Source organism: Dermacentor andersoni, chromosome 2 (genome assembly GCF_023375885.2).
Source record: "Dermacentor andersoni chromosome 2, qqDerAnde1_hic_scaffold, whole genome shotgun sequence".
Classification (NCBI taxonomy): domain Eukaryota; kingdom Metazoa; phylum Arthropoda; class Arachnida; order Ixodida; family Ixodidae; genus Dermacentor; species Dermacentor andersoni.
In genome coordinates, this window is record NC_092815.1 from 112,884,839 (window position 1) to 112,897,843 (window position 13,005).

Consider the following 13,005-nt stretch of genomic DNA (forward strand, 5'->3'; position numbering starts at 1 on the left):
GCTGACTGCCGCATGAAGAGGTGGTCGAAGTGTTTACTCTACTTTCTAGAGGTCACCTATATCAGAGCAAAAAAAAAAGAAAACTGTCTGATCATGGTAAGCTAACTTTGATAATCACTGAATTAAAAGGGAGAAACAAAAAACTAAATGCATCATTCCTTCTTAATAGGCGTCTGGAAAGTTAGGATATTATAGGAATATCGTTGCAAACGGGGGATGCGGTACCATGGTGACTATGGAAGCTACATTCTATGGCACACTCACGTATATTAAACGCTCTGCCGGCTCCAGATTTTGATGCCGTGTGTTTCCTATTGTCCTCCAATTCTCCAATACGTATCAGTGCGCACGTTTCATTTCATGTTGCGCTTACTTGCATTATTGTTGCCAGTACGCCAATAAACTTCCCTTAGTAGTTGTCACATCGTGTATTAGTTGAATAAGATTCCTTTTGTGCGTATTATGTCTATCGAAGTGGTTCTTACACGTCTGCCGCAAGACCCCGAACACGTGGCGAAGGAAGGGGATTGGGTATGAAGCGGGGATTGTAATTTATTAAAGCGAAACTTTTTTTGCCTCTTCTGCCGACTTTCAGGGCGCCGCTGTGATGGACCTGCCGCGCGCGCCCCTAAGGGTTTCCTGCAACACCACCAGATGGCGTTCGCGTCCGCGTATCCCGGCCCGTGCCGCCACGACAGCATTGCACAGTTTATGCGTATGGCACATGGTGTGCTTGCGTTCCTATGCGACGAAAATGGAGGTACTAGGCTGTGGGGATCGCGTGCAGGGCTGTGACAGTGCAAACATTACAATCGCCCCTAGCCTGAAGAGAGCGCTTGGAGCTGGCGCCTCAACAGCGTGCTGGCCACGTATGCAGAAGGAGCACGTAAACACGCCCCAGCAAAGTGGCTCCAAAGCGTGCACTCAGCGTCGAGGACACTCAGGCCCGAAATAAGCGTCGCGCAGATCAGGACCGTGTTCGCTACGCAGCGAAACGTGGTGCAGACCGCGAATGTATGTATAATATGTATACCTACAATGATATAATTGAAGTACGCACAGCTCCATAATTCAATTAATGTTTAACGCTTCTGCTGTCACAATACGATAAGCCATGTGAGGCAAGGGTAATGATCAGCTTTCTGAAACATTATGAATAATCCCGCCCAACGCCTCAAGCAAACACGCCTCCTTGTGTGTTTTGTGGATTACGCAGACAAACTGCAGTGGTGCACGCAAGGTAACGTGTAACATCAACTCACCGCTCTCACACGTATTGGACTAAGCGCTGAAGAAATTACACATTCGCCGTCAACATCACCGCTACTTATCTTCAATTAAAGCAAATAGCACACGAAGCTTACGTCGATTCCACACAGTGCGTGGGATCCGCCGAGTTTGTAGCTGCGCTTCATGGACGCAGGAGTGAGAGACTCCAATAATGGCCGTGTGATGTCGCGAGTTTCCTTAATGACCGGATCTATGTCTTCTCAAAATAATTGTCTATGGAACAGTTGTCCCAGGAGCTGCCCGTGGTGTGGACACACCATATCACTGCAGGACTTGGGAATGTTTTTTTTCACAATCACTACCACTATCAACATATTTACGTCCATTATAGGAGGAATGCTTTTCCAGCAGTTTGTCGTGTGCGTATCCTGGCTACGCACGCTTATATCGCATTCCGTTTCTCTACCACGGGTGCGCTTTAAAACCACGGCGCTGCAGTTTTTGCTTTTCTCTTCTTTCTTCTTCTCCGCCCTTAAACTGGCTCTCTTAACTGTACTACACGCAGAGACAAAGAAACAGCGCGCGAATGCGATCCCATAGATGAGATGAATATATATATATATATATATATATATATATATATATAGAAAACTATCAGTCATAGCTCTCGTAGTATAGCCCTCTGGGCCGTTTCCTTTTTTTTTTTTTTTCGAAAGTAGTCCTATTAGGGTTATTATAATTACACGAAGGTACTTCGCCCTCATCAGCAGCAGTCCTTGGTATAGTTATTCTGGCGGCTAGCTTCCCACGCTATGCGTGCCGCCATCGCACCTGGTTAAGCTTTTCCTAGACGCTAGAGCTATGCGTTGTCCGCGCAACCTTGAGCGATCGCAAAGCACGTTTCCCCCTCTTGGCCGGCGGAGAAGGGATGCTTCGTTCCGGCCGCGAAGCTCTCCACATCTCTGTAAGGTGCCTTGTGGATGTCTCGTGCTGAAGATGCCCTCTCGGTGAGCGCATATTTCACCCCTCATCTTTTAAGAGGTTCAATACATACGAGCATTTGTCTAGCAAACCAGATTTTTTTTCAAGGGAATTTTCCACGTCTCAGTAATTTCTCTCGTCGTATTCGAGTGCTGATTGCCGTGTTATAGTTTGTTAACGAAGCTTTCCCTCAAGTCTAAATATTTTAAAGCAGTTTTCCTAGCCTCTAAAGCCACTCGAGTTCGCTCTTCTCCTTGAGCGGCCATTTTTCCTAGAAAGTATGCCTTCCAACTACTCGGACTATCGACTATACTACCCGACTATCGCGGACAACATGAGTCTCTTTCCACGTAAGTGTGAGGCTCGGAGGAGGAGCTGTGGCGCTTGAAAGTAGCCTGGGGCCTGACGAACCAACCGACTGAGCTATCTTTCCGGGCAACATCGAAGGGTCACGAGTTCAAATCACCTGTTATGTTCCTTTTTTTTTTTTCCGCCCCTTTTACTTTCTTTTTTTTTTTCTTTCTTTTAATGTCTTTTCCTTTATTTTATCACTGTACGGGAACCCCCCTAAAAAAAAAAAAGAAAAAGAAAAGAAACATATATATCTTCAAATATGTATGGCCTCACTCACATGTGCAGGTCATAAATACCAGGTTCTCTAGCCGAGTGCCATCCATGCGATATAACCGAGCTCAGATTGGTCCACCTTGACTGACCAAGTAGGGCACCCCTGTAGATTAAATGAGGCGTACAACTCCTGCGGGACCCGCCGTGGTTGCTCAGTAGTTATGGTGTTAGACTGCTGAGCACGAGGTCGCGGGATCGGACCCCGACCACGGCGGCCGCATTTCGATGGGGGCGAAATGCGAAAACACCCGTGTACTTAGAATTAAGTGCACGTTAAAGAACCCCAGGTGGTCGAAATTTTCGGAGTCCTCCACTACGGCGTGCATAATCAGAAAGTGGTTTTGTCACGTAAAACCCCATAAATTAATTTTTAATTTAACTCCTACGGGGACGGTAGAGTATCCGTCTCCAGTGCAAGAGGACCGTGATTCAAATCCCGGTGCCGCGCTATTCTCCACCGGAAAATACAAAAAAAAAAAACCGTGTGTTGAGAAAATTGCACAAACAGGCCTGGAGTGCGGCCTGATCCCGGTGACCAGAACCGGTAACGCACTCTCTCACCAGAGCAGGATTGGCCACCCTGGTGCAGTACTTGGCCACAACCTCCTATATGAATACAACAATCGAACCCCGGCCCTCAGTCCCCAGCAGCCGCGAAGCAACTGACCACGGCGGCGGTCAGATCTGTGACGCTGCAGAGGGTGCTAAGAATACCTGGCTCCGGACAGGCCGCCATTGGAATCTGAACCTGGCAACGTTTAACGTTAGAACGCTATCTAGTGAGGCGAGTCTAGCAGTGTTATTGGAGGAATTAGAGGGTAGTAAATGGGATATAATAGGGCTCAGTGAGGTTAGGAGGACAAAAGAAGCATATACAGTGCTAAAAAGCGGGCATGTACTGTGTTACCGGGGCTTAGCGGAGAGACGAGAACTAGGAGTCGGATTCCTGATTAATAAGGAAATAGCTGGTAACATACAGGAATTCTATAGCATTAACGAGAGGGTGGCATGTCTTGTTGTGAAACTTAATAAGAGATGCAAAATGAAGGTTGTACAGGTCTACGCTCCTACATCTAGTCATGATGACCAGGAAGTCGAAAGCTTTTATGAAGACGTAGAATCGGCGATGGGTAAAGTCAAAACAAAATACACTATACTGATGGGCGACTTCAATGCCAGGGTAGGCAAGAAGCAGGCTGGAGACAAGTCAGTGGGGGAATATGGCATAGGCTCTAGGAATAGCAGAGGAGAATTATTAGTAGAGTTTGCAGAACAGAATAATATGCGTATAATGAATACCTTTTTCCGCAAGCGGGTTAGCCGAAAGTGGACGTGGAGGAGCCCGAATGGTGAGACTAGAAATGAAATCGACTTCATACTCTGCGCGAACCCTGGCATCACTCAAGATGTAGACGTGCTCGGCAAGGTACGCTGCAGTGACCACAGGATGGTAAGAACTCGAATTAGCCTAGACTTGAGGAGGGAACGAAAGAAACTGGTACACAAGAAGCCAATCAATGAGTTAGCGGTAAGAGGGAAACTAGAGGAATTCCGGATCAAACTACAGAACAGGTATTCGGCTTTAACTCAGGAAGAGGACCTTAGTGTTGAAGCAATGAACGACAATCTCATGGGCATCATCAAGGAGTGCGCAATAGAAGTCGGTGGTAACGCCGTTAGACAGGAAACCAGTAAGCTATCGCAGGAGACGAAAGATCTGATCAAGAAACGCCAATGTATGAAAGCCTCTAATCCTACAGCTAGAATAGAACTGGCAGAACTTTCTAAGTTAATCAACAAGCGTAAGACAGCGGACATCAGGAACTATAATATGGATAGAATTGAACAGGCTCTCAGGAAAGGAGGAAGCCTAAAAACAGTGAAGAAGAAACTAGGAATAGGCAAGAATCAGATGTGTGCGTTAAGAGACAAAGCCGGCAATATCGTTACTAATATGGACGAGATAGTTCAAGTGGCTGAGGAGTTCTATAGAGATTTATACAGTACCAGTGGCACCCACGACGATAGTGGAAGAGAGAATAGCCTAGAGGAATTCGAAATCCCACAGGTAACGCCAGAAGAAGTAAAGAAAGCCTTAGGAGCTATGCAAAGGGGGAAGGCAGCTGGGGAGGATCAGGTAACAGCAGATTTGTTGAAGGATGGTGGTCAGATTGTTCTAGAGAAACTGGCCACCCTGTATACGCAATGCCTCATAACCTCGAGCGTGCCGGAATCTTGGAAGAACGCTAACATAATCCTAATCCATAAGAAAGGGGACGCCAAAGACTTGAAAAATTATAGACCGATCAGCTTACTGTCCGTTGCCTACAAAGTATTTACTAAGGTAATCGCAAATAGAATCAGGAACACCTTAGACTTCTGTCAACCAAAGGACCAGGCAGGATTCCGTAAAGGCTACTCAACAATAGACCATATTCACACTATCAATCAAGTGATAGAGAAATGTGCAGAATATAACCAACCCTTATATATAGCTTTCATTGATTACGAGAAAGCGTTTGATTCAGTCGAAACCTCAGCAGTCATGGAGGCATTACGGAATCAGGGTGTAGATGAGCCATATGTAAAAATACTGGAAGATATCTATAGCGGCTCCACAGCCACCGTAGTCCTCCACAAAGAAAGCAACAAAATCCCTATAAAGAAAGGCGTCAGACAGGGAGATACGATATCTCCAATGCTATTCACAGCATGTTTACAGGAGGTATTCAGAGGCCTGGAGTGGGAAGAATTGGGGATAAAAGTTGATGGAGAATACCTTAGCAACTTGCGATTCGCTGATGATATTGCCTTGCTTAGTAACTCAGGAGACCAATTGCAATGCATGCTCACTGACCTGGAGAGACAAAGCAGAAGGGTGGGTCTGAAAATTAATCTGCAGAAAACTAAAGTACTGTTTAACAGTCTCGGAAGAGAACAGCAGTTTACGATAGGTAGCGAAACACTGGAAGTGGTAAGGGAATACGTCTACTTAGGGCAGGTAGTGACCACGGATCCGGATCATGAGACTGAAATAACCAGAAGAATAAGAATGGGTTGGGGTGCGTTTGGCAGGCATTCTCAAATCATGAACAGTAGGTTGCCACTATCCCTCAAAAGGAAAGTGTACAACAGCTGTGTGTTACCAGTACTCACATATGGGGCAGAAACCTGGAGGCTTACGAAAAGGGTTCTGCTGAAATTGAGAACGACGCAACGAGCTATGGAAAGAAGAATGATAGGTGTAACGTTAAGGGATAAGAAAAGAGCAGATTGGGTGAGGCAACAAACGCGGGTAAACGACATCTTAGTTGAAATCAAGAAAAAGAAATGGGCATGGGCCGGACATGTAATGAGGAGGGAAGATAACCGATGGTCACTAAGAGCTACGGACTGGATTCCAAGAGAAGGGAAGCGTAGCAGGGGGCGGCAGAAAGTTAGGTGGGCAGATGACATTAAGACGTTTGCAGGGACAACATGGCCACAATTAGTACATGACCGGGGCAGTTGGAGAAGTATGGGAGAGGCCTTTGCCCTGCAGTGGGCGTAACTAGGCTGATGATGATGATGATGCTTTTCCAGCGCTCTCGAACCACATCTGTCTTCCGCTACCCGACCTCATCGTCTGGCAGTAAATATTTTCCAATTTCGTCATGCCACCTAATTATTTGCCGTCCTCGACAGCACTATACCCTTCTCTCGGCACTGATTGTGCGACTTCAATAGGCCCCCGCTTATTTGCCCTCCGCATAACATGGCATCCCAAATTCATATCATCCTCTTAATGTGAAACAGAATATCAGTTGCCTCCGTTTGCTCTCTAATCCACACCGCTGTCTTCTTGTCCCTAACGTTATGGCCATCATTTTTCATTCCATCGCTCGTTGCGTGGTGTTAACTTCTTTCCAACCTTCTTCGTTAACCTCCATCTGCATATCTTAGTAATGGTAGAATACAATGATTGTGCGCTTTACTGTTCTTCTAAGACTCAGCTTATTGCGTTGGCAAATGGTCTTTTTGCTGCATTAAATAGAGGACTCAACAATGACTGCATCTTTCTGTATTTCCGAAAAGCGTTCGATTTGGTTCCCCATCAGCTCCCGTGTTTCGAGCTTCGCAGACTAAATCTGGATCCGCACATTCTTGCTCTGACCGAAAATTTTCCTACTGCTCGATTGCAATTTGTCAATGTAAACGATTCCAATTAATCACCAAGTCCCGTTATTTCCGGAGTCCCTTAGTACCACATAAAGTTTCTTGTCTGTCTATCTGTCTGTGCGCAAGGTCTGTTCTTCGTCCCTTGTTGTTCCTAATTTACATCAATGATTTGCCAATTGCCATTAATTCATCCATAAGGTAATTTGCTGAAGACTGTGTGATTTACAGGGCGATTTATTCCAGTTGCAATAGATCACGCCAGCCGCTCTATATAGCGTAGTGTTTCGGGATCTTGTTATATGGTTCTCGGCAAGTAGGTTGGCCAAAATTACTCATCTAGCTATCTCGCAGTAGTCCAGCGCTGCTTCCATGTCATCTTTGGGGGTAGCGGAAAGTGAGCTGGTACAGAGTGCCGGGGAGAAGTCTTAACGTCTCCGGTGTCGCTCGGGTGGCATCTTCGTTGCCAGCTATCTTTTAATTCCAGAAGTTCTGCTGATGCAGAGCTTACTTCTGCATCCGCGCATTTGGGAGGCTATTTCCTGAACCGCGTAGGGATCCATAGTCGTTTCACGAGTGCCCCACGATGCCTGCAGGTCGTTCGACAAAGTGGCGTTACCGCTTTTTTCGTTATGTTCGCCACTACCTTAGAAAATGTAGGAGTCGTCCTCGTCCTCTGTCCTATACACTTTTCGCCCTAGTCTGAGTTACAGGAAGATGATTGCTTGGATTTCCGTTTTTTTTTCTTACTGATGAAGTTGGCGGTAGTGGAGGCTTTACACGCCAGAGAAACAGCCGCATTGCAAAGCTCCGGCTTTAGTGGCCTGACGGTTGTTTCCGGCGGGAGTCGCAATAACCGCCGTTCTGGAACCCTCCGGCGCATCACGCTGGTGTGTGCAATAATATCATTGCTTGAAGCAGGACATTGACCGGCATGGCGGTGTTACGACCGGGAGGGCTGTCGGGTAGGCTGCCAGTGGGCGTATAGTTATGGGTTGGCCCATAGGTAAGCGCTCGTGGTCTTTAACGCCTACTTTCATGTTTTCATCGATTTTACCAGAAGAAAGAAAACGTTTATTCAGAAACTAAAAGAAATTGAAGGAATGCTCCGGCTGCTTCAACTTCTTGCTCCTGATCCGTGCCAGTGGTATGGGCATATTTAGCCGTGGACCCCTGTGGACTGGGCGGCTTGCTGGGCCAGCTACACAAGATGTTACTGGTCACGCGGGCCCCAGCTGGAGAGAAACGTCCTCCCGCTGTTCGGAGTTTGGGTTTGCGATCAGGGGAATTGCGGACGTATTTGTGCATGGGCAGATGGATGGCAAAGGGATGCGTACTTGCCGCCGTGGGGGCATTAGTAAGAGTATACCGGGCAGGGGGAATCGCTTCATTTATGCTTAAGTGGGGGAATGTTTTAAAAGGGAAAAACAACTTTCCGTCGACGCCTTTGGTGGGTTAGCGAAAAGGGAGCCTCCGTCCACTGTTGAGCATTTAGGTATGGTATGATATGATGAACTTTATTTAATGTCCTGAAGATCAACCCTTAGGTTGACGCAGGCGGCTCCCACGTCGGGACAGTAAGGTTTAACCTTACCGCCGTATCGTGGGCCTTCTGGACGGCCTGTACTTGATCGAAAAGAACTCCACTGTGTAGGACTCGCCGCCACCAGTCTCTTTCCTTGTCACAGTCTGTGAAAGTCACGGGACACTGCCAAAGCATGTGATCCAGAGTAATGATGCCATTACAGTTCTCGCAATTGATTGGTACCTTTCTTTCAGGATATACCTTGTTAATAAAGTTTGGACTTGGATAAGTTCTTGTCTGCAACAATCTCAGAGTCACCGCTTGAGCTCTATTGAGCTTAGCGTGTGGCACTGGGAATTCCCTTCTGTTCATGTAGTAATGCCTCGTGATTTCATTATATGTAAGTAATTGGTCCCTGTTCTCCTCCTGTATATTATTAAGGTCCTGGTCGCGTAGTGCATGGATAGTAAGTCCTCGTGCAGCTGCGTTAGCCATCTCGATTAAATTCTTCCGAGATGGATAGACAGACCCCATGTGCGCAGGAAACCAGCGGATTTCGATCCCTTGGCTGTCCAACTCACCGATCAGCTGGGCAGCCCTTTTGGTTACAAAGCGATTGGTAAAGTGTCTAATAGCCATCTTAGAGTCACTGTAAATCTTCGTCCACTTATTATTCCTTAAAGCCAATGCTGTCACTACTTGTTCCGTGACTGTCGTGTCTTTAGTTTGTAATAGCTTCCTGAGTGAGACCATCTGCATCTACTACTACTGCCGTAAAGGCTTTCTTTCCTCTGACCCATGCAGCATATTAAAGCCGCATGTTCTCTGTCGTGTTCTATTTCTTGCAGGAGAGCTTTGGCCCTTGCCTTTCGTCTTTCCAGGTTGTGCACCGGGTGCATATTTCTGGGGAAAGGAGTAGTCTTGATTGTCTCTCTTATGCTATCTTTTAGTTTTACTGAGCCCTCACCTGAAATTTTGGATTCGGTTGGGCACCACCCTACCTCTTCTAGTATTGCTTCACCTGGCCTTGTTCGAGAGAGGCTCTCTCTGTGTGCAATTTGCTGAGCTTCAATTATCTCGGCTATTGTGTTGTGGAGCCCCAGTTTCGTTGATTTATTATCCGGCGTGTTAATCGGTAATCCCACTGTTGTTTTGACTAGCCTTTTCATTAATCTGTTCAACTTGTTTAGCTCTGTCTGTGTCCAACTGAGCATCCCAGCTACATATGAGAAATGACACAAGGCGAAAGCGTGGACCAGTCTCATGGCGCTCTCCTCTCCCAGCTCTATGTGTCTGTTAGTGACTCTCCTTAGCAGTCTTATTACCTCCACAGTGTTGCTTGTGATGTGTCGTATTGTTCTACCGCTTGCCCCGTTTGCGTCCAGGAATAACCTCAAGACTCTAATGGATTCTACTTGCTTAATAGATTCGCCTGCCTTCGTGGTTAGAACTAACATGGGTTCTTCCTCGGGAACATATCCCCTCGGTTTTCTACCCCTTCTTTTGTTCTTGAGTACAAGGAGTTCAGACTTATTAGCACAGCATTTGAGTCCCATGTTTTCTAAAATAGACTCTACCTCATAAATGCTCTTCTGAAGTCTGCTTTCCGCATGTCCCATACTTCCTTCGGCAGTCCATATAGTCACAGCGTCTGCATAAATGGTAAAGTGAATGCCCTCTATCCCTTTTAATCCCTTTGCCACTTTTGGCATGGCCAGGTTGAAAAGCATTGGTGACAAGACCGACACTTGTGGCATCCCTCTGTCACCGAGATCCATCTCCTTTGATTTAATATCCCCCAATCTAAGGTGAGCTGAACGATTGCCAAAAAAGGTTTTGACTACTTCATAGAGTTTTCTCCCCAATCCCAGTTCGGAAATCACTTCAAGTATTGCTGTATGCTTAATTCTGTCAAAGGCTTTTTCGACATTCAACCCCGAGAGCTCGAGTGTTTTTTGGCTTAGCTGATAGAAGTTGATGCTTGATTAACAACATGACATCTTGTGTGGACAAGCCTGATCTGAAACCAATCAGATTGTACGGTAGGATGTCATCGTCCTCCACATATTTCGTTAATCTGTTCAATATGACATGCTCCATTGTCTTCCCTAGACATGATGTTAACGAAATTGGCCTCAGATTATCCAAGTTGAGTTGCTTGCCCTGCTTTGGTATTAAGATAGTACTGGCCGTCCTCCATTCTTCTGGATATACCCCATCTTTCCATAGTTCATTAATGTATGTGGTCAGATATCTTATTGATTCGTCGTCCAAATTCTTAAGTAATCTGTTAGAGATGCCATCCGGGCCAGCTGCTGACCTACTATTGAGATCATACAGTGCCGTGTGTACCTCACTTTCGGTGAATTCCTGGTCCATATATTTGCATTCTACCCCTAAGTAATCGGGATAACTCACATCCTGATCCTCTTTCCTGAGAGGCATGTATTTAGTAGCCAATCGCTCCATTATGCTCTCTGCGCTTGCAGTCTGACTTTCCTGGTGTACCAGTTTCGCCACTGCCGTACGTCTGTTCGATTTAGTGCCTTTTTCGTTGAGCAGATGCCTGAGCAGATTCCAATTGCCTCCACGTTGTATCCTTCCGTCTACACATTTACACACCTCATCCCATTTTTGTTTCTGCAAATATCGTGCGTGTTCTATATTCTTATTGGGCTGAGCAATTCGTTTCCTAAGTCTCCTGTTTAAGCGTTGTGATTTCCTTCTTTGTAAAATCGATTGCTTGGCTTCGATCAAATGAGCCTATCTCCAGCGGTAACCCCAAGATTGATGTGGGGCGTTGAAGTCCCCTCCTAATGTGAGTGGCGCAGTTTTGGCTGCGCTCATGGCCTTTCTGATAAGACTATTAACAGATGAGCGGTGGAACGACTTGATTGATAGTTCGTTTTCTTATGATGCGCGGTGAGTTTCCTTCGGCTCTCCAATATCTCCTGTAAGGACATCACGATACGAATGTATACAGACATCCCAGCGGCATTCCTGTTGTTTAATATAACTACGCTGTCTGAAGAATCGGTTCCCTTTCTAAAGTGAGAAACAGAGGGAACAGACGCATGAGAATAAGGCAAATAAATATTCGCTTTAATAATAGCAATAATAAAACCAAAACTACATGCTTGAACGCAAATATGTGTTGCTCTGAGGATATCTAGGTAGCGTTTGGTTGTTTTATTGCGTAATTCCGTAGATAACAGGGCCAGTCACCGCCACATTTGTAGTGCCAGTACAGATAGCTATGTAAGACTATTCGTTATACGTGTCCTTTTCAATGTTTAGCGAAAAGAATAAGATGAACGGCAGAGCAAACTAACCATCTAACCAACTAACTAACTAACTAACTAACTAACTAACTAACTAACTAACTAACTAACTAACTAACTAACTAACTAACTAACTAACTAACTAACTAACTAACTAACTAACTAACTAACTAACTAACTAACTAACTAACTAACTAACTAACTAACTAACTAACTGACTGACTGACTGACTGACTGACTAACTAACTAACTAACTGCTTCGGCTACAAACAGGCGAAAGCTGACGCAAAAGTTGCTTCGCGAAGCGCGACGTCCAACCACCTGGAAAATGACGCACACAACCGCAAAGCCCTCGTGTCTTCGCTTAAGTTTGTTTAGCGTGGGTTGGTTCAAAACTTCTCGGTGCTTGTGCTCGGGTTTGTTACATAAAGTAAAAAAAAAGACTACCAGCCTCTCTGCGAGACATTATATATTTATTAGGTCCTAGCTTTTCAGCGCCTATACCTTCCGCATGAGCTCTCCAGTTGAAAGCCTGAAGCACGGTAGTAGAAAGAATACAGAAATTGTGACTGAAGCTGTAGTGCGCCGTCAGAGAAAAGCATGCGCTTCCCGGTTGGCGCGCGCTGATTTAGCTTTTGTTTATGTACGCTTTACACTGGTCACACATGGAAGAGCCTTCAATCTCACCTGAAAAGTGTGCACTGGCTGTACAACAACTGGGGGAAACGACGAGCAGGAAAGCAGGGAGAGCGAGAGAGAGAGAGAAGTGAAGTTTGCGTGGGCCTCTTCACTAGAATGTTTAAGAGCCTAGAAACTTGCGGAGTAAAGTGTAGACGCAGCGGTCGCAAATGAAAGGGGAATAAAAAAATTGTTTAGCGAGCTGCGAGGTGAAGTACCCTTTTCTTTTTTTTTGGAAAAAAGGAGAAACATAAAGACGGAAGTTGCGTGTGAGTTTAGCTCTCGACGTGAATGTAAACGATGAACGCGCGCCTGTGGGTCGACGATAGCGAGCGTCTATCTGGAGCACGGTATGAGACGTCTGCGGCAGCGGCGCAGAACGTTATAGAATGTTCTTTCTTTCTTTCTTTCTTTCTTTCTTTCTTTCTTATTGAACCTTTCTTTTATCGCTTCGTGTTTATGTCTTCTTTGGCGATGTTTCCATACTTCACGTTGCCTTCTGCCGTCTTCAACTTGTGAGGCGGAAGG

At 45.8% G+C, this 13,005-nt stretch overlaps 1 long non-coding RNA gene across 1 annotated transcript in view; it reads left to right on the forward strand.

Moving 5' to 3' along the window:
* Window positions 1-13,005, forward strand: part of LOC129387545 (uncharacterized) — a 165,049-nt gene that overhangs the window by 9,962 nt on the left and 142,082 nt on the right. The gene's annotated exons all lie outside the window — the stretch shown is intronic.